At 51.0% G+C, this 19,468-nt stretch overlaps 1 protein-coding gene across 1 annotated transcript in view; it reads left to right on the top strand.

Moving 5' to 3' along the window:
* BACE2 (beta-secretase 2) overlaps positions 1-19,468 on the top strand; it is a 72,759-nt gene that overhangs the window by 8,851 nt on the left and 44,440 nt on the right. The window lies entirely within an intron of this gene.

Here is a 19,468-nt window from a genome sequence, read left to right as displayed (position 1 = left end):
AGGTGTCTGTCGGAAGCAAGCTGGGGAGGGGCAGCTGACACCCGTTGAGCCCCGCCCCCATCTTTACAGTCTGGTCTTGCCTAGTATCATGTGCTTCTTGCCAGATACAGCCAGGCGCATCGGGAGTGTTAAAAATCATCTCAAACTGAAGTGATTGGGTATTCAAGAGAGGGAAGAATTTTTTAATATATATTTTTATTGATTTTAGAGAGGAAGGGAGAGAGAGATAGAAACATCATTGATGAGAGAAAATCATTGATCGGCTGCCTCCTGCACAACCCCTACTGGGGATGGAGCCCGAAACCCGGGCATGAGTCCTTGACTGGAACCAAGCCTGGGACCTTTCAGTCTGCAGGCCCATGCTCTATCCACTGAGCCAAACCAGCCAGGGTGAGAAGGAAGAGTTTTGAACCAGACTCAAGGAATGAGCATGCTTTCATTCCTTCAGTGTATTTATGAAGCACTGACTGACTGCCAGATCCCGTTCTAAGCCCTGGGAGGCAACCGTCAACTAGACAAAGGTGTTCCTTGCTTCTGTGGAACCCGTGTGCTTGTTGGGAAGGCAGACTGTAAGAAGGCAAACAGAATTTCAGACAAAGACTATGAAGACAGTACAAGCTGGTAATGCTGTGGACTGAAACAAACCAACAAGACTGCTTTGGAGAGGGTTGCTGAAGACCTTTCTGAGGAGGCATAGTCTGGGCTGTGAGAGCAGAAGAGAGGCTAACATTCAAGGAATAAAAAAACGAATACCTTCTACCACCGAGTGCTTTTGAGAACATCATTGCAACCGAGGAACCCCAAACAGTTTTAAGGCTCTCCTTAGAACAGCGGTTCTCAACCTGTGGGTCGAGACCCCTTTGACGGTCGAACGGCCCTTTCACAGGGGTCACCTAAGACCATCCTGCATATCACATATTTACATGACGATTCATAACAGTAGCAACGTTACAGTTATGAAGTAGCAACAAAAATAATTTTATGGTTGGGTCACAACATGAGGAACTGTATTTAAAGAGCCAGAAGGTTGAGAACCACTGCCTTGGAACCTTCCTAAAGCGACCTAGGGTCCAGCTCCCGCAGCCAGTCTGGTTGGGCCTCTCGTGACCACATGCACTTTGAACCCTTTTCTAGAAGAGGAAGATGTGATATGTAGGCACCGAGCAGGACAACATGGCTGGGGTGGGAGGAGATTGAGGTTAAAAACAACCACAGAACCTCCTTTGATGGCTGAGTGCTCTGAACCTAGGACTTCTGAATGGCTAGTGCCCGGTACCTACTAATCCTCCAAGTAGTCACCTGATCCTCCAGGTTCCTGATCCCACAAGTTCAATGGAGCCATAACTGAGTTTACCGAAGCGTGGCTCCCGTATGTTTTGTATGCATAAGGATTGATTACCGAACAGCTTGTGGATGTTTTATATAACATCAATTCTTAAGTACGTACAAATTTCAAAAAATATATAAAATATTTTTCATCGTCCTTCGATCAGTAAAGGCAAGCACATTTAGGATGTTAGCCATGAGGGACATGGGCAATCAACTTGTAGTTGCCCACCTTCCTGCTCACTCCGCCCAAACAGGAGAGGCTGCGTGCCAGGCGCTGGGCTGTTTACAGAAGGTGGCGTCCCTGTGTGCCCAAGGACGGGCCTCGCCTCTCCTCCAAGTCCAGCTGACACCTCCCTGGGGGCTGCTCCTCTCTGTCTCTCTGAACACATACCTCAGTGTGCTGGGTTTTGGACCCATGAGGCTGTCCAGAGAAAAAATCCCAGTATTTGTGTTCAGGCTTCAGGGAAGACAGGGACCTGTGACACCTTAACTCGGCCTCCTGCTCCTGCCCAGCTTCACCAGAACTCCTCTAGGTGCCCGGTGCTTAGCAGGGCCTGTGCTGCAGGGGGCGCTCCTTCCCACTTCCTGTGATTCCTGGAGGCTGCACCACCTCAGACCCTACCTGTGAGTGACCGGAGATATAGAGCCCAGCCATCCTGGCTTCACTGGCCAGACAGTGTTTCCACCATCTCTCAGAGTCCTGATGCCGTTTTCACATTATCTTCTACATCAATGCTGTTGATAAGCCTAGTGAAATTGGGATTTTTGATTCTTTGTATGCTAACTGTATATGAGATACAGTGGGGCCTTGACTTACGAGTGTCCCGGCTAACGAGTTTTTCGAGATACGAGCCGTCTCTCGGCTGATTTTTTGCTTTGAGTTGCGAGCTAAAATTCGGGTTACGAGCCAGCTTCAGATACCCCACCGCTAGTTGGCGCAGCGAACGTCACAGTGAACGCCACAACATCAGCCCAGCATCACGTGTCTCACTCGTTCACTGTTGATTTGACATACGAGTAATTTGAGTTATGAGCTCCATCACGGAACGAATTAAACTCACTGTACTGAGATATAGGAGATACTGTATATGTGCTATTATTAAACCTGGTATTCTAAATTTTCATGAGAATATCTTAGGATGGCCTTCTATGTTTTAATTTTTTATTTTAATAGTATTATATTACTAGAGGCCCGATGCACGAAATTTATGCAAGAGTAGGCCTTCCTTCCCCCAGCTGCCGGCATCAGCTTCCCTCAACCCTAGCTTCGTCCGGAAGGTCATCTGGAAGGATGTCTGGAAGGATGCCCCGTCTAATTAGCATATTATCCTTTTATTATTATAGATTTTATTGTGGCACTTGCTGAGTCTTTTCAGTATAGAAGCTTATGACATTGAGTTCTGAGAAATTTTCTAGTAAAATGTCTGTTCTCTCTGTTCAGTCCTCCAATTATCCATGTGTTGGGTCTTCTACTTTGGTTTCTCCTATTCTGCATTTCTTTGTCTTTAATTTGACTCTCACTCTTCATTTCTGCCAACTTAACTTTACTTTTTAACAGCACTTTGTTCCCCTCAGAATGTTTTTTGTTGTTGCTCCCTATTATTTCAGAGTTGTGAATCTTCTATTGCTCTGAGGAAATTATAATTTTTTTTTTTTTTTTGGCAGTTTTCTTTCTGCTTCTTGCCTTTTCTCTCTTGTCTCTGAGTTCCTTTCCTTGGGGTGTTTGTCATGGTCTCTGTCTCGCACTAGAGGCTTTCCTCAAATACCTGGCAAGTATTGACTGTCTGTACTTAAAAGAGAAGCATTTAAAGGGCCGATTGAAAGTTCTGGGGCTGTACCGTGTAGGCAGAGTATATAGTGTATTTTCATTATTTATATTCAAGTCTAACTTTTGAAACATGGCAATGATGACGGTTCTGGTACCTGACCTGTGGCAGGTGTTTTCAGTTGGGTGATGAAACCCAAGCACCTTCCCAACACTCAGGCCTTCTCTCTGACCCAAAGCTTTCACTGTGGCCTCCTTGGTGACAAGGACACAGCTCTGGACATGGACCTAAATGGAGGTCCCCTGGGGGATTTCAGGGAGAGCTTATGTTTTCCTGATAAAAGTGGCAGGTAAGGCTGAAATGATCATTTCTCCTGCCTCCTGCCTTTGATAAAAATGTAAGGCTTTCAACAGGGACAGCCAACTTCTGACCTTGAGCGAGAGGTCAGGGGAAACCAGGGTGGTCTGCCCCTGATTTTACTTGAGATGTTGACCCAGTCGCAACAATCCCTAGAGACGTCTTGATTTGGAGAAAAACAAACCTCTACTTGTTTGATCCACCCTAAATCTATAGTTTCCTGTTTACTTCCGTCTAAAAACATTCCAAATGATGCATCATCATAACCTGAGAAAGGGGGGGTGGGGGGGAGAAAGCTTAATAATTTAAAAAATTAGTTTAAAGGAAATTTGCCATCTTTTTCCCCTCCTGGAAATCTCCGGAGAAGAGGACACGTCTAAAAGTCTTCTGTTATTGTCTTTGCTGCTGTTATGGACAAGGCCCTTATTTCCCGTGGGCAAGGTGTGGACCCTGTCACAGGGATCTAAACTTTGCTCACCACAAAAGGAGCCCCAGATGAGAGGACCACCGGAGGGGTTTTGGTATGGGCTAGGCCGGGCGTCGGCAAACTAAGGCCCGTGGGTCAGATCTGCCTGTTTTTGTAAATAGAGTTCATTGGAACGTGGGCATACCGACCTCTCTCCACGTGGTCTGTGCTGCTTCCCCACCACAATGTCAGAACTGAGTAGCTGAGACGGACACCACATTGCGGTAGCCTCCCCCCTCCACTGCCTGACTCTCTACAGAAAACAATTGCTGTCCTCAGGGTTAGACTGTCAGGTGCTCCAGAGAGATGAAGGAGGGAGCGCAAGTGGCCACTGGCCAGCAGCAGTCTTGCCCACATCAGGAAGCTGCAGGTGGGGGCATCCCCGGTGGGTATGGGGAGGGGAGATGGTGGCTCTGAGGAGCCCACTGCATACCCTACAAAAGGAAGGTTGAGCAAATAGACATCAGCCAGACCCAGAACCATCCGTGAAGTTAAGGATGATCCTCCCCCGGCTCCTCCTCTGTCCTGAAGGAATCAGGCGTCGTCATGAGCAAGGTGGGGACATAGAAAAGAGTCCCCACCACGCCTCCCCTTCCCTTCAGGAGGTCTCGGCGTCCAAGACAAGCCCACGATACTGGATGCCAGATAGCAGCGTTGATGTTGCATAGGACTGGACTTGTCATGCCTAAAAATAAATGTATGACCACAAAGCTATTGAAAAAATACAAGCTTTGCCTGCGATTTCATTCAAGGAAGGAGAAGAACAATTTACAGAGCTTGTTTGAAGTTAATTGTAGGACAAGGGAAAGTTCTATTAAAATGCTATCTCATCATGCATACGCATTTATCCTTCAACTCAGAAATCCACTTCTAGGAGTTTGCACAAAAGTTAGGTTGGGAAAAACTATGAAAAGCAATTCACAAGTCAATTCACTATGACGGTACTTGCACTGTAATAGCAAGTGATTGTAACAGCATTCATAGAAAAAGGACTGATTGGCCCTAGCTGGTTGGCTTACTCAGTGGATAGACCATTGGCCTGTAGATTGAAGGGTCCTGGGTTCGATTCCAGTTGAGGGCATATGACTGGGTTGTGGACTTGATCCCCATTAAGAGGCAAGCAGGAGGCAGCCAATCAATGATTCTCTCTCGTCATTGATGTTTCTGTCTCTCTTTCAATCTCCCTTCCTCTCTGAAATCAATAATATATATATATATATTTTTTTTTTTTAAAAAGAATACTTAAAAAAAAAGAAAAAGGACTGACTGGTGGGATGTAGGACATAGACCATGGAGCGTGTTGGAGCTGGAATGAGTGAGGACCATCTTAGAGAGTCTCAGGGGAGGAGAGCAGGTGGAGAAGAGAATGGGTTAATGTGTCTGTTCACCTAGGAGAGCAGACATGCTTGCCAGGCGTCTCGCTTGGGAGACTGTCCAGGACAAAGGTCTCCAGAGTGGCAGTGACTGTGCGGCTCAGCAAGCATGGCCTCTGTCCCTCGCACGTTCCTTTGCCCTCAGCCTGTTGGACCATCAGCAGACTCAGCACTTTCTTCGTGTGGTGTGCTTTTTAAGGACAAGGTGCGTGTGTTTATTACCCAGAAAGCCACAGCCCAGAAGGGCTGCCTTTACGGGGACCACAATGGGCTGGCAGAGGTATGCGACTGAGTAGACACTGAAAAAATATAAATACAATTAAAGGGACTGATCTTTTCACACCAAGTTAGAAACTGCTTTTCAAAGGAAAATCTAGCTGTGGAGAGAGTCTTATAAAGATACTAGAGGCACGGTGCATGAATTCGTGCACCGGTGGGGTCCCTCGGGGTGGCCTGTGGGGATCGGGCCCCAGCTCGTGCCCCAGGCTTGCAGCCCCAGCTTATGCTCCCAGCCTCGTAGCCCTGCAGCCTTGCCTGGCACCCCGCCTTGACCTGGCGCCACCTGCTCACCTGCTTCGCCATCCTGCCGCGGTCCTGCTCTCATCAGGGCCCATTGGGGCTGGCAGCACCTCCACTGCCGCCCACTGCCAGCACCATGTGGCTGATGCCCGCCATGTTCAACGCCGCCCCCTGGTGTTCAGCGCACGTCATAGCGAGCCATCAAACTCTCCCTTGAGGAGACAGTTTGCATATTAGGCTTTTATTATATAGGATGTTTAAATGTTTCCATCATTATTGGATTGTCTACTACCGGAGATGATAGAAGTTTGCTGCCTGCAAAAACTCTTTGAACCTTCAGTCCAGACACTAAATTTATGACCTGTGTAAAAATCTTCCAAACAATTTCAATTCTTTAAGAAAAAACAAACAGAGGGAAGTAGTACCTTCTGGTTAGTTCACTAGAGCTAGGGTAGATAAGGGTTTACCGTTCACTGTCCCCATTTTACAGATGAGGAAACCGAGGCACAGATGGCTACATTGTGAGGCAACACAACTCCGGAGGGCAGAGCAGGATTTGAAAACGGGTGGGTGTTCCTCCACTGTGGGCTCTGAACCACCGCACTAAGCCACCTGCTAGCACATACGTTACAGATGTGTACACACATAGGGTTGAGTACTGAGAAATATTTTGCTTGATGGTATAGTTTACCCTAAAAATTTCAGAATCACTAGTCTGTGAGAATCTAGGAGCCTTTATACGGAAGGGTGGGCCTGGTTTGGTTCAAGAGAAACAGCCCATTGCTGAGCAGAGCCAGTGTCCTGGTACCCAAGCCCGTTCTTAGGTAAGCACAGGTGCTCAGCAAATAGCTGAACATACTGAGCTGCAGAAGGTCAGGGAAACAGAGATCCAAAGTCACGGTCCAGTTGGCCTTCACCCCATCTCTGAAGCGTTTGCAGGCCCGTGGGGTTGGATTGAAGGCATGTGACCTGCAGGGGCTCAGGGCCTCATCCCTGGGTGTGCTGGCCCACCCCCTCTGTGGGCTGAATTATGTCTCCCCCTCCCCCCTCCAATCATGACTTGAGCTCCTAACCGCCGGCACCTTAATGTGACTGCATTTGGAGAGAGGGCCTTTAGAGTGTAATTACCTTAAAACGAGGCTGTCAGGGTGGGCCCTCATCCTATGTAACTGGTGCCCCTTAAGAACAGATGACAGAGGGGGGGAGAGAGAGGGGGGGGGGGCGCGCCAGGTGTGCGCATGCACAGAGGGATGGCCACGTGGAGAGGCAGCAGGGGGCCCCAGGAGAAAAGGACCCGAGGGCATCTCTACTTCAGCCCTCAGACTGTGCGAAAGGAATTTCTGTTCTTGACGCCGCCCAGGTCTAGTATTTTGTCATGAGCAAGCTAATACACCCTGCTGGTGTCCCAGACCCTGACCGGGCAGGTCCTACAGCACATGCCCTTCCAACTCTGCCTCCGCCCCCACTTGGTTCCAGGGATGGGCGGCCTAGGTCCCCCACCCCTCCGGTCCATGATCCCTGCCCGACCGTTTTATGTTGGCAGGAAGGAGGGGGCGGGGCCCCCTGGGACAGAGTTGAGCTTATGCTATGACATCCCCCAAGCTTATTTTCTGGATCATAAAAACTATTTGTCTTATTAAGTCTTTTGTTCTTCAATAAATGCGTGTTAATATAACAGAAGCCACCGAGCACCTGCTGCGCACCTGCTCTTACCACACTGAAGGCAGACGGAGGAGAAGCGCGTTTACTGGAGTTAAGCTTGTTTTCCACAAGTCAAGGCACATCCACCTGGGGCGAAACCGTGACATTCGGGTGACCCAGAACATGATGGCTTCTTTTACGGCTGCTTCTCCGGGGGCCCAGACCATTTAGCTGCCTGCCCTTCTGAGCTCTTGAAGCAGAGAGGATTGAGATGTTTAGTGTGAAACCTGGCCCTTAAGCGCGTGAGGCTTTTGGCTGACTCTTCCCGTCTCTTTGCCATCTGGGCACTTCATTGATCTCCATCCCCGCTGGCCCCTCCAGGAGAGGACGCTCAGACTGAGCAGCGTGCGCACGTCTCCACTTTGTCCGGAGCCAGACGTGTGGCCGTGTGCACGGTGGGGGCGTGGTCACGCCCTGTAGTGAGGCTGGGAGACCCTTCCTATGAATCAGACTTCAGGAAATTGAGGGCTGAGTTTTTTTCCAAAGTCTGCACTCACACTCACTTCTGAGGGAAATTTGTGTTGGCCCTGGGGGAGATCATTTGAGTTAATGTGGGCAGTTTCCAGGAGTCATCAATACTTCCCAAACTAGCAAGCCCAGCATCGTTTAGAATCAATTCAGTGGCCTCGCCAGCGTGGCTCAGTGGTTGAGCGTCAACCTATGAAGCAGGAGGTCATGGTTTGATTCCTGGTCAGGGCACATGCCTGGGTTGCAGGGTTGGTCCCCAGTAGGGGGCGTGCAGGAGGCAGCTAATCAATAATTCTCATCATTGATGTTTCTATCTCTCCCTTCCTCTCTGAAATCAATAAAAAAAATATATTTTTTGAAAAGAATTACTGTCAGTGACTAAAACTTGATTGTTTTAAGACTTCAGTTGGGTCTAGCACAGGGGTGGGCAAACTTTTTGACTTGAGGGCCACAATGGGTTCTTAAACTGGACCGGAGGGCCGGAACAAAAGCATGGATGGAGTGTTTGTGTGAACTAATATAAATTCAAAGTAAACATCATTACATAAAAGGGTACGGTCTTTTTTTTTTTTTAGTTTTATTCATTTCAAACGGGCCGGATCCGGCCCACGGGCCGTAGTTTGCCCACGGCTGGTAGCAGTTAGAGGCTCTGATCGGATGGGGCGGGTGTATGGGAGGGCTACAGAATCTTTCTGCAAAGCCCATCTTTGCCCCATGTTGCTTTTTATATTGCTTTCAATGTTTTAGGGACTCGTGAAATCATATCATACAATTTTTACTAAGAATTATTTTCACAGGTCTTTGTGCTCAATGGGCAGGTGTGGCTGCAACCCATGTTTGCTGTGCGTGTCATGCCTGGTTAATGTCTAGGTGACATGTATGAACAGTGATAATAAGGTGCATGATGGGAAGGGGTAGGAAGACTTTGCCAAGGTTAAGATGTTGCTTTTTTTTTTTTGCCTAGTCGTAGTGTCTCTCATCACTAGAATGTTCTGAAAGACTTCCCTGTGACTGTTCTATACCCGAGTTAGGAAAACACTGTATTTCACTGGCATGGACGCAAAAGAAAAGTGCACCTGTGATTTCTCCTCTGGGTTAGCATTCTTTCCAATAGCTGGACACCATGGAGATTTAAGGTCTTTTCTGAAAGGAACGTACTTGGAAGGGCTTTAAAGAGTCTCAGCAGAGAATGGTGTCTGTAATTGCTCTATGCCTTTTAAAATATTTGCCTTTTTCTCGTGGGCTTAACAAGAAAGAAATACCAAAGCCTTTTGCAAACCACATAGAAATAGCCTGTTTCTTAAGTGGCTGCCCTGGAACTCGCACAGGGCGGCAACACAGAAGGCAGTGGCCTTTCCGGGTTCCAAGTCCAAGTGTGTGGGCTGGCCAGACCAGCAGGCTCAGACCAGGAGATGGAGTAACGCTGTAGATTTTCAGAAGGTGCCCGTGGGGAGGCGGGCCACCGCCCCCCACACCGAGCTGCACGCGAGGAACCCTGGGTTACCCACACTTCCATCCACATGCTCAGGTTCAGGCATCAGTGGAGCGGGGAGGTGTTTGTGCCTTTGACACTTGGGACTGAAGTAGTAGTTTCTGCTTTCAAAGCCCTTCGTGTTGGTCAGTATCATACGTGTATCTTCATAGAAAGAACTCTGAGAGGCTAACCTAGCAGGTCCCGTGGTGGGTGAGTTTTAAATACAGCACAGCCATTACGTAGCCGTCTGTATGCACAGCTCAGAGTGACAGTGTGTGATTGGCAGTCCATCTCCCTATTGGGAAACTTGCTTTTCTGGTTCTCGTTTTACAGTGTTAAAATTGGTGATAGTACCTTGGCAAATATCATAACTACTGTGTTATTTTTTTAAGTATGTTGCGTGGCGGGGAAAAGGGCTGGGAAATTAAACTTTTAAATCATGGATAAACCTCAAATGAACTACCTCTAGTACCTGCATGTTAAGCCTCACCAGTTCTTCAGTCAGTTCAACAGACTGAAAACCTTATGCGGGAGGAGCTGGTCTTTTATCTGATCATTAGGTGTTGGATTCTGTAAGGGACACCTTATCTTCTTCATCCCCGTGGCCCAAGGATGTGGTAGCTGCTCACTAAATATTTACGGGTGGGGGGGCAGAAAGGGGGGGAATCCTCCCAGAAGACTTGAAACAGGATTTCGAAGAGACATTTGTCCACCTGTGTTCAAGCAGCTTTATTCACCACATCCAAAAGGAGCGAGCAAGTGTCCATGGATGGATGGATGGGTTTTTAAATGTGGCCTCTGCATATAATGGATTATGATTCAACCTTCAAAAGGGAGGGCATTCTGACACCTGCCCCTGCATGGACCAACCTTGAGGACATTAAGCTCAGCCAAGTAAGCCAGTCACTCATTAGGGACATAGAGAAGTCAAGTTCATAGAGTCAGAAAGCAGACGGGTGGGTGCCAGGCACTGGGGAGGGGGAACGGGACTTGTGTAATGGGACAGGTTCAGTTTTACAAGAGGAAAGCGTTCCGTTGATGGATGGTGGCGGTGGTTGCACAACCATGTGAATACTAGACGTAGCGCTACTTAACTGTACACTCGGAACTGGTTCCGATGGTAAATGGTATGTTTCGTGTCCTTTACCACAACGAAAAGAAATCTTAATTCCTGGAATGATAGTGAGGAGTGAGCAAATAGTGGGGAGTGGACCACTGTTTTAGTTGTCTCTTAGGGTTCTCCAACTTAATTCGTTCGAGAAGCAATTTGTTTGAAACCAACCACATCGTTTTTCCCATTAGAAATCACGTAAATTGAATTAATCCATTCCAGACCTCTGAGAGCAAACAAACAAACAAACAAAAAACATGAAAATACTCACAGCACAATTTCCTGAGATGTTAACCACGCGGGGTTTAGCGGTAGCTGACCCACCCACACCTGTGCATTCTCTCCTTTGTTTGTCACCTGAGAGACACTGGCTGGTCACACAGGTATGGGCATGACGGGTTACCGGGCTGAGAAGCAAACTGTTGGAGCTGGGAGACATTCCAGAACTGAGGTTGACTGGAATAGCAACTTGAAAATCGTGCCTGCTGCTGCTGCAGTGTGTACGCGTTATCTTCCTTTTTTCAACATTTACTAAAAGCTAACAATATCTGAATGTGGGGAAATAGATGAAGTTAATCCCGTGTTTTTAAATGAAAGTTCAGACCTAAAATCCTTTTCTGTTGCCATGACCAACTCAAGCTAAAGGCACCTGCAGAAATAGCCTGCGGTTAAGACACTGCACCTTGGATGGGAATCTGTTTCAGCTCCTGTGGGAAATGAGCAGAAAGAGCTGATTTTTAGCTAAAGTGACATTTTCTAAAAATCCCTGAAAAGGCGGGAAGGGTTTGGGGGGTGTTTTTAGTTGTCTCTTTGGGGAAGAAAAGACTAGCTTGCCCTCTGTTAATAGAGGTTTCCCTGCTTGTCCCCTTCCCCCTATAATCACCAGAACATGGGGACGAACCTGCGTTTGTCCCTTTGGCTGGCGCTCTCTGAGGCGCGGGTTACCATGAACGTGGGAAAAAGGATCCTTATGTTCACTGGCGTCAGTGAGGCCCAGCCTTGTGACTCTCACTCGTGACTTATTTAAATATCCGCCTTCATTCCTCCATCAACGGGGTGGCATCCTGCCAGCAGGTACATTGTATAACCTCGGAGGCTGAGGGAGACGCCTGCGGCCCAGGCAGAGGTGCTCAGGGGGCCCGACATGCTCCATGGAGAGGGTGCCCCCCCATGCTCATCTCTGCTTCCCAGCCCTGTCCCGAGTTTACCTACAGGGAGGGAGGGCCCTACCGCAGACGAGCAGACAGGAACAGCCAGCCCCCTGTCCCAGAGCGTCTTCTTGCCAACAAACAAGCGCTTCCCGCTCTGACTTCCAGAGGCTTGGCCCACATGAGGCTGCACACATCACCTCCCCTTTAGCCCCTGCTTGGCTTCTCCGTCCAAGAGGCAGAGAACCAGGCACCAGATGTTGGGATCCCTGAGGATAACTCTCCCACCTGCAGCCACCACAGCAAACCGGACGCCTCCTTCAGGTGTGGCCCTGGCTGCTCCGTGAGCTCTGAGTGGTGCATCGGTGCCCCGTTCTGGCCCTGGTTCTGCTGGTCTCTGGCCCGGGGGCCGCCCTGGATGCGTGTTCACACCCCTGGGACTTGTGTGTGGATGTCTTTTCTGAGTCTCAACAGCCTGAATGGACAGCTGGAGCCTAGAATATTAAGTGAGGAAGCCAGGGGTCAGCTCTCACATGTCAGGATGAGACCCGGAGCTGGACACCGGACAGCTTCATGGAGTCGGTGGGTTTAGGGGTGGTTTTCTCTTCCTTCTCTGGATTGCTGCGATGATGTCACTATGCTACTGTTAAACTATATCCTCAGAGCCCAGGGTGCTCTGGGATGGGAAGGCGCGGACTCACCAGAATCCCGGGAGGGCATAGGACCCTGAGAAACCTGGGCCAGAGAGCACAAACTGACTGGACAGGATGCCTCAGTGGCGTCCGGGCCCTGTCCATTCATCCATCCATCCATCCATTCATTCATCCATTCATCCATCCATTCATCCATCCATCCATCCATCCATCCATTCATCCATTCATTATCCATCCATTCATCCATTCATTCATTCTCTGTCCATTCATTCATTCAGCAGCTTTCCCTGAGCACTCACTGTGTGCCCAGCTCTGTGCTCAGGGCCCACAACACGGAGCCACAGGGTGACTCATGGCGCAGCCAGGGAAAGGGAACGTGGGCAGCCACAGGGAGATTCCAGAGGTAGAGGGACAGGACATGCAGATCCATGGAGGCGGAGGCAGGGGAAATGGGATGGAGGAGCTTAGGCAGCCAGGCGAGAGGGTGGCCGCTGACCAGGGTGGGGAGAAAAGGCAGGCAAGGTGGACAGAATGGGTGACTCTGGGACTAGAGCTTCTTGAGTGGAGCTCTGCCTGTCCCGGTTGAGGGCGGGCACACGGTCACCTCCATCTCGGCCTCACCTGCTGCGGGACCAGCCGCTGTGCCCAGGAAGGACCACTGGGCACACTCGCCAGGTGTGCGGCTGGTGCGCCCACTTCCCATCTGCACCTGGACCCCAGTGAGGTCTGGTGGGTGGTGTGGTACAGGCCGGGCGGCACAGTGATGGGAGAAGTCAGCCCTGTAACGAGGAAAGACAGAGGCACCCCGCCCTCTCTGAGGAATGAAAGCTCCCCAGTGGCCAGGCCTTGTCCTGGGTGCATCACTCTTACGCCAGGTGCTCCTCAGAGCAGCACCCTTCCTGACCCCACTTTACAGGTGAGGACACTGAGGCTCAGAGAGGGTGTGCCATGTCCCTGAGGTTCCACAGCCAACGGAGGCGAAGCCCGGGCTCAGACCCAGGTGTGGCAGACCCTACGCTGGACTTTTTCAAGCTGTTCCGCTTCAGAAACACTGCAGGGTGCATCCTGGGGCCACAGGTGGGAGATGGACTTAGAGCAGCACCCTGGGTAGGAATGGACCGTCTTCGCCAGCTATGGGTCCGTGATCACATCTCGCCACCTTACCCTTTCTACGCTTCCTACCAGCGAGGGGTGCTTTGGAAAGTTCCAGAACTCGGGGAGCACCCCTCCCTCCAGTCACCGCCCCACCACCCCGGGAACAGGTTTCGGCAACAGAGGCGGTGGCGGCTCCCGTGTCCAGAAGGATTCTGATCTGGGCGTGCTCTTCCAACGGGGACCCAGCACCAACCCTCCCACACCGAGAGCCTGTTCTCAGCCTCACCCTCTGCAGCCCGTCTTCACCTGCCACGCGCTCGGCATTCCTTGGAAAGCTGGGACCGCGCCCGAAGCAGGCAGCTGGGCCTGGCCCTCCTCTCCCCACCGTGCCCTTGGCAGCTGTGGTCTTTCAAGGAGCCAAGGCGTGACTCTTGACACGTGTTTTTCTAGTCGGGCCCATGGCGCAATAGCAGAAGCACAGGCGTGTGTGCGCGCGCGCACGTGCACGTGCCGAGCCGGGATAAACCGCACCATCCAGCTCTTCCTCGCGAAGTTCTTCAACATCTGTCTGTGTGAAGCGGAGCCCTTTTGGAAGTGGTTCCCCCCTTCTTTAGAGAAACAACCTCAATTTCAATTCAGATTGTGGAGAGATGGCGCGTGGCAGTTATTTTTGCTTCTTTAACAAGATGTGTGAAGTGAATGAGATGCATTTCTAGAGCCGAAGCGCTGAAAGGACCTGATTAACCAGACCGGCGCCGACAATCCCGTGGAAAAACTGTGGGCAAACAGCCCGCGTGGCTGGGCCGGAAAGGCCGCTGCGCGGGGGCTCTGGCAGCAGGCGCTGGCAGATGGGCTGCTCATGTAATTAGGAGCCGTTGTGTTAACTGAGCCATTATTTAAATTATCTGCTAATTTTCCTATTAACCTGCTGAAAAAGAGACAGCGATATCTGAGAAGTCTCGGGCTGCTTATCGCTAACTGGATCCATAACCAGTTCTTCCCCTGAATGCAGCACTTTACCTATTGCGGCAATTAGCGCGTGGCCTTCGGTGTGGTGATTGCCCCAGCATCCCCAGGAGGGGAGAAGGGGCCGTGGGAGGCATGCAGCCCGCGTGCAGGTGGCAGCCGGTGGCAGGCGTGCGGTGTGGTGGCTGGTTCCTCGCCCCAGGAGGATCTTAGCCTCCCGACCACTCTGGTTTTGCTTTGTTCTGGGTCTGAGTTACAGGATATTTGGACTTTGGGGTGCATAAGGCGAGGTGTGCATGACTCGTCCTTTCCTCTCCTCTCTCTGCCCTTGAGACAGGCATGGAGGAAAGAGCTGAGGCAGAAAGGAGGAGCCGTGGGCACCTGGGCCCATCCTGCTGGGGGACTTCTAGGGAGCGGCATGGGCACACTCAAAGCTGTCCACCAGAGGAGCGAGCAAATGGAGGTCCCGGTCCATCAGCTGCTGTGTGTTTGGGGGTGAGAGCTGTTCCCCGGAATGTTTATTCCGTGACCCTCACTTCAGCCGGCCCTGGACGCTGGAGGGGCTTGCTCCTGCAGCCAGAGCAAGCTGCCAGGGCACGTGGTGGGCACCTCCAGCACCTCCCTTGTCTTCTCGGTGGCTATCCTTTGAAAATTAAGAGCTTTATGTATAGAGCAGCGGGGACCTTAGTTAAGGTAGTCCATCCTAGCCAGTTCTAGAAAATCCAAGTAAAATGTTGGCACACATGGAGTGGGAATTCGGCCTGGTGAGCTCTCTCCGCTTCTTCCAGCTTCTTGGCAGGTGTGGCCTCTTTGTCTGCCTCTCCCCCACCCCCACTGGGAGCTCCCACCTCTTCCTCCTCATCTGAGGGACGGGGATTAGTGGGTCCCTCTGGCCTTTGCCCTGGGGATCATCAGAAAGAGACAAAGAGAAAGGACGTTGTCCTCAAGCAATGCAGGAGCTCACTGAGCGAAAACATAGGCAAATTGGAGGAAGTCAAAGGCAATAAATGTTGTCACAAAAGGTGACAAAATGCATCAAAACAAAATCTATATATAAAAGGCTAATATGCAAAGTGTCCCTTCGGGAGTTCGACCGGGAGACCGGGAATTCGATTGCTTGGTATGATGTGCGTGGACCACCAGGGGGTGGTGTGGAACATGGCAGGTGACTAGCAGCGGTGGCGGGGCGCTGAGGGAGCAAGGGAAGGGGGAGACGTGGAGGTGGGGGGAACTTGTGGTGGCGGCGCACCAGTGGCTGCATTGGTGGCGAGGGAAGGAGGAGGTGGGGAGGCGGGGAACCTGATCGGCCCTTAGACCTGATCAGCCAGGTCTAAGGGCCCTACCTGTGCACGAATTTCGTGCACCGGGCCTCTAGTGAGGAAAATAAAGCCCTACAAAATACTTCATTTTAAAGATGAGTGAGCTTTGTCCAGGCAGAGCAAGGCGTGGTGATAACATCCTGACTGTCCCCAACGATGTTCCTAAAGGCCTCTTCCTGAGGGTCATTGGATTCCAGTCTCTCCGGAGCCAGTCCTTGGCCAGAGTTCCTTGGGATGTCGTGGAGTTTGCCTCGATGGCCGCCAGTGGCCGATCTCAGTCTTCCCCCCTCCTGCTGAAGCTGGGCTTATCATCAACACTCGCATTTATCGCTCACTGGCCGAGAGCCTGCAGTTAGCTCACGTGACTGTGTTTACTCCTCATGAGCACCCGTGAGAGGGTTGACCACCCCCCTCCCCAACGAAGGAGCGGACACAAGCAGGAGAAGAACCTGCCCAGACGCCTGCTCTGAGTGGTGGAGTGGCCTTGACCCAGGCAGGCCCTGTGGCCTATACTGCTCCGCTGAGTGAAGAGCCAGTGGGCGTGAAGGCAGCACTCTCAACATGGGAGGAAAAACCTGTCATGTTCTAAAGGTGTCCAGTTCCCACCACCTATAACGTGGATGTGATGGTGGCTCTTGATTCATGGTCGTAGGCTCTTATTGTGCAGGTTTCGGTAGGACTGAGGATACTGTCCAAGAAGAAAGCCTTTGTTGGGGGTGGGTAATAGAATTTCCACAGATCTTATCTCCCGTCTTGGGAATAGATTGTTTCAGACCCTTTTGCCCTCTCAGTATTCTGTGTCTGATTGGTAGGGGTGCCGTGCAGATTTGTGCCGTAAATGTACAAGCACATTCCTTTTCCCCAGAATATGTATTTCTGCTACGTAGTCTCCACTCAGCGTAAGGCTGTCTTATCCCCTAGTTTCCTTCCTTTATTCAGCTCTTTCTTGAGCACCTACTAAGCCCTGGACACTGTCCGAGGTGCTGGAGAGGAAATGATGAGCCATTCAGGGCCCCACTCTCACAGAGAGGAGCGTAATCTGGAGAAGACAGTGGGGCTGCAGTGTGAAAATGACACAGCAGGGTCTGGGGACCGAGAATTCTTAGGAACAACGTGGAAGGTGTTTCCAAGAGTGAGGTTCGATGAGGAAGACATCTGCCACAGCGGCTGGGAAGGGGGTTGTTGGGGGGCTCGGGAGGTGGGGTTTTCAGAGCTTCCAGGAGGGACTGGTCCATAGTGGCCGGTGGTGCTGGAAGGCTGGAGGCGGGGGAGATGGGGTGAGTGCGCAGAGGTCAGTGTGACCTTGGCTGGCATTGGACAATGAGGCAGAAGCCCAGTCCCAGCAGGTTGTGGAGAGAGAACTGAGACAGGAGAGGCCCACGGATGCTCGGCCAGGCAGAGGGGGAGAGGCAGGAGCTGGAGGCAGCGTGTTTGGGGTGTTGCCGTTTGTTTTTTAAGAAGTGGACCCACAATTTGCCATCAGCTCCTGCCCTTAGTTCTGAGCATTTCTGGGTCCTGCCACTGGGATCACAGGCAGGTTTTAGGGAAAGGCCGGGGGCACCTCATTCCTCCCGGCCGGGTTCCTAACTGCAGGGGCCAGGACACGTCTCCCATCTCTGCTGCTTCCCTTTTTCAAATTTCATCTCCAAGCCCTTTCCTGGTCACTCAACACACTTACAATAAATAGTGCATTTCTGCCTTCCTCCTTGTGGGACATGAATAATATCTTCCTCAGGTGCTTCTCAGGCATGGTTGTGCTTCGAAAGCACAAAACATTCCACGAATCTGAGGCTGCGTGTCTTTCAGTGTCCCTTACGGGGCTGACTGGTGTGTTCTGGGGTGAGGTTGTCGTGTGTGTGGCGTCGAACCCGAGGAGGCAGGAAATGGTTTGGGGAATTCCGGGGATAAAGGAAGCAGCAGGCGACGTTGCTCGCCTGTGGAGTGGGGTGTGGTGTCCAGACGAAACCTGCACCCCGAGCCTCCGCGTTCCGACCCTTTACAGTGGATCGCGCACAATTATAGGGCAAGTGGCATCCTTTTTTATTTTTTTTCCTTTTCAGTTGACATTACTTGCCCTGGCCCTGGGGAGAAATCAACCTGAGAAATGTCCATTCCCAGCATCATGGAGCAGGAGAAGGGGTTGGCTGGTTTACTGCTCAGAAACATTACTAGAAGCAACCCTACCCCTACCCCCCACCTCCCGCGTGTTTACTGCTCCCTGGATGTCCATCCCTCGCCTGATGGGGTGGCTGCCTCAATTATCGGGGTGATCTGTCTCCTTGAATCGCACTGAGGAACGGCCGAGGCAGTGACCAACGTTGCCGAGCCGTGGCTCTGAATTTTCTTGAAAGCCGGCTTCTGCTGAGCTGGCCGGGAAGGCTGGACAGAAGGCCCGGGCACCTGGAGTCGTCTGTGAAGTCACGCAGCCTGTGTTTGGGGAGCTTTCTCCACTCTTGTGGCCCTGCCTCTGTGAAGCAGGCACAGTGTGTGGCGTGGCAGGATCCTGAGGACGGGGGTGTGTCAGGACGTGGTTCTGATATGATGCAGAGGCTGTGGGTGGAATTCCACACCCAGGAAAGAAGGGCAATGTCTGCCAAGACAGTCCCCGTCAGTCACTGGGGCCATTGTGCCAAGGACAATAGTCTTGTGTCCACTTTGGCCACACCCGTGCGCAGGCGCCGGGGGCGGGGATGTGGAATGCCAGCCTGGGAACCAGAGTTCTGCTGGGCTGTCGGCTGTGTGGTTGCCAGCAAGACTCAGGGAACTTGAAATGGCTCGCTTTCCTCACCGACCACCAGCTCGGAGAGGAGGGATGTTGGTACCGGTATCTGTATGTTGTTATCTGGGACTTTTAATGACTAAGAAAGAGGAATCCTCACTGCGCTCCCTTCTCTGAAAGGCCTGAAATTCCTGAATTGGCCTCATGAAGGGATTATGGTGTTTTGTTCCCCCTCCTCCTCCACGTCTCTGCTGCTCCCACCCGGGCAACTTGAAGAGCTCACCTGGCCTCCAGTAAACATTTAAACCCTGGAGACAGCCATGCAGACTCAGGGCCCTGGGAGCTACATATATAGGGTGTCCCCCCAAAATGGGTACACACACATTGAATCATTATAAAGGCAGTGTTTATTAAAATACATTTCATTCCGAGAATTGAGCTGTTTTTTTGTATACTTTTTGGGGGACACTCTGCATTCGCTCATGTTGCCTGGACCCAGCGTCCCCTGTTGGGACAGTGGCCCTGGTGCTGGGCAAGCTTCATTCTGATGGCGGATCAGGTCGGGCCCTTGCTGTTTCTCACGGATCACGTGTGCTATTGTGATGTGTAAGAAAGAAACATATACTTGGTCTTCATCTCAGTTCCTGGCAGCACTCCTGAAACCCTCGCAAGTTCCTAAGTGACTAGAGCAGTGATGGCGAACCTATGACACGCGAACACATTTTTTGGTTGATTTTTCTCTGTTAAATGGCATTTAAATATATAAAATAAATATCAAAAATATAAGTCTTTGTTTTACTATGGTTGCAAATATCAAAAAATTTCTATATGTGACATGGCACCAGAGTTAAGTTAGGGTTTTTCAAAATGCTGACGCACCGAGCTCAAAAGGTTCACCATCACTGGACTAGGGGGATAAAGGTGCCTTTTGTTATTCCTAACAAGCCCCTTTCAGCCACACCCTTGCAGAGCTGGCCTTTGGAGAGCCCCTGAGGATGGGGAGC

Source organism: Myotis yumanensis, unplaced genomic scaffold (assembly GCF_028538775.1).
Source record: "Myotis yumanensis isolate MYYU_CA2020_CCGP unplaced genomic scaffold, mMyoYum1.0.hap1 SCAF_2, whole genome shotgun sequence".
Taxonomy (NCBI): Eukaryota; Metazoa; Chordata; class Mammalia; order Chiroptera; family Vespertilionidae; genus Myotis; species Myotis yumanensis.
The sequence above is the reverse complement of the archived record's forward strand: the minus strand, read 5'-3'. Positions and strand labels throughout refer to the sequence as shown.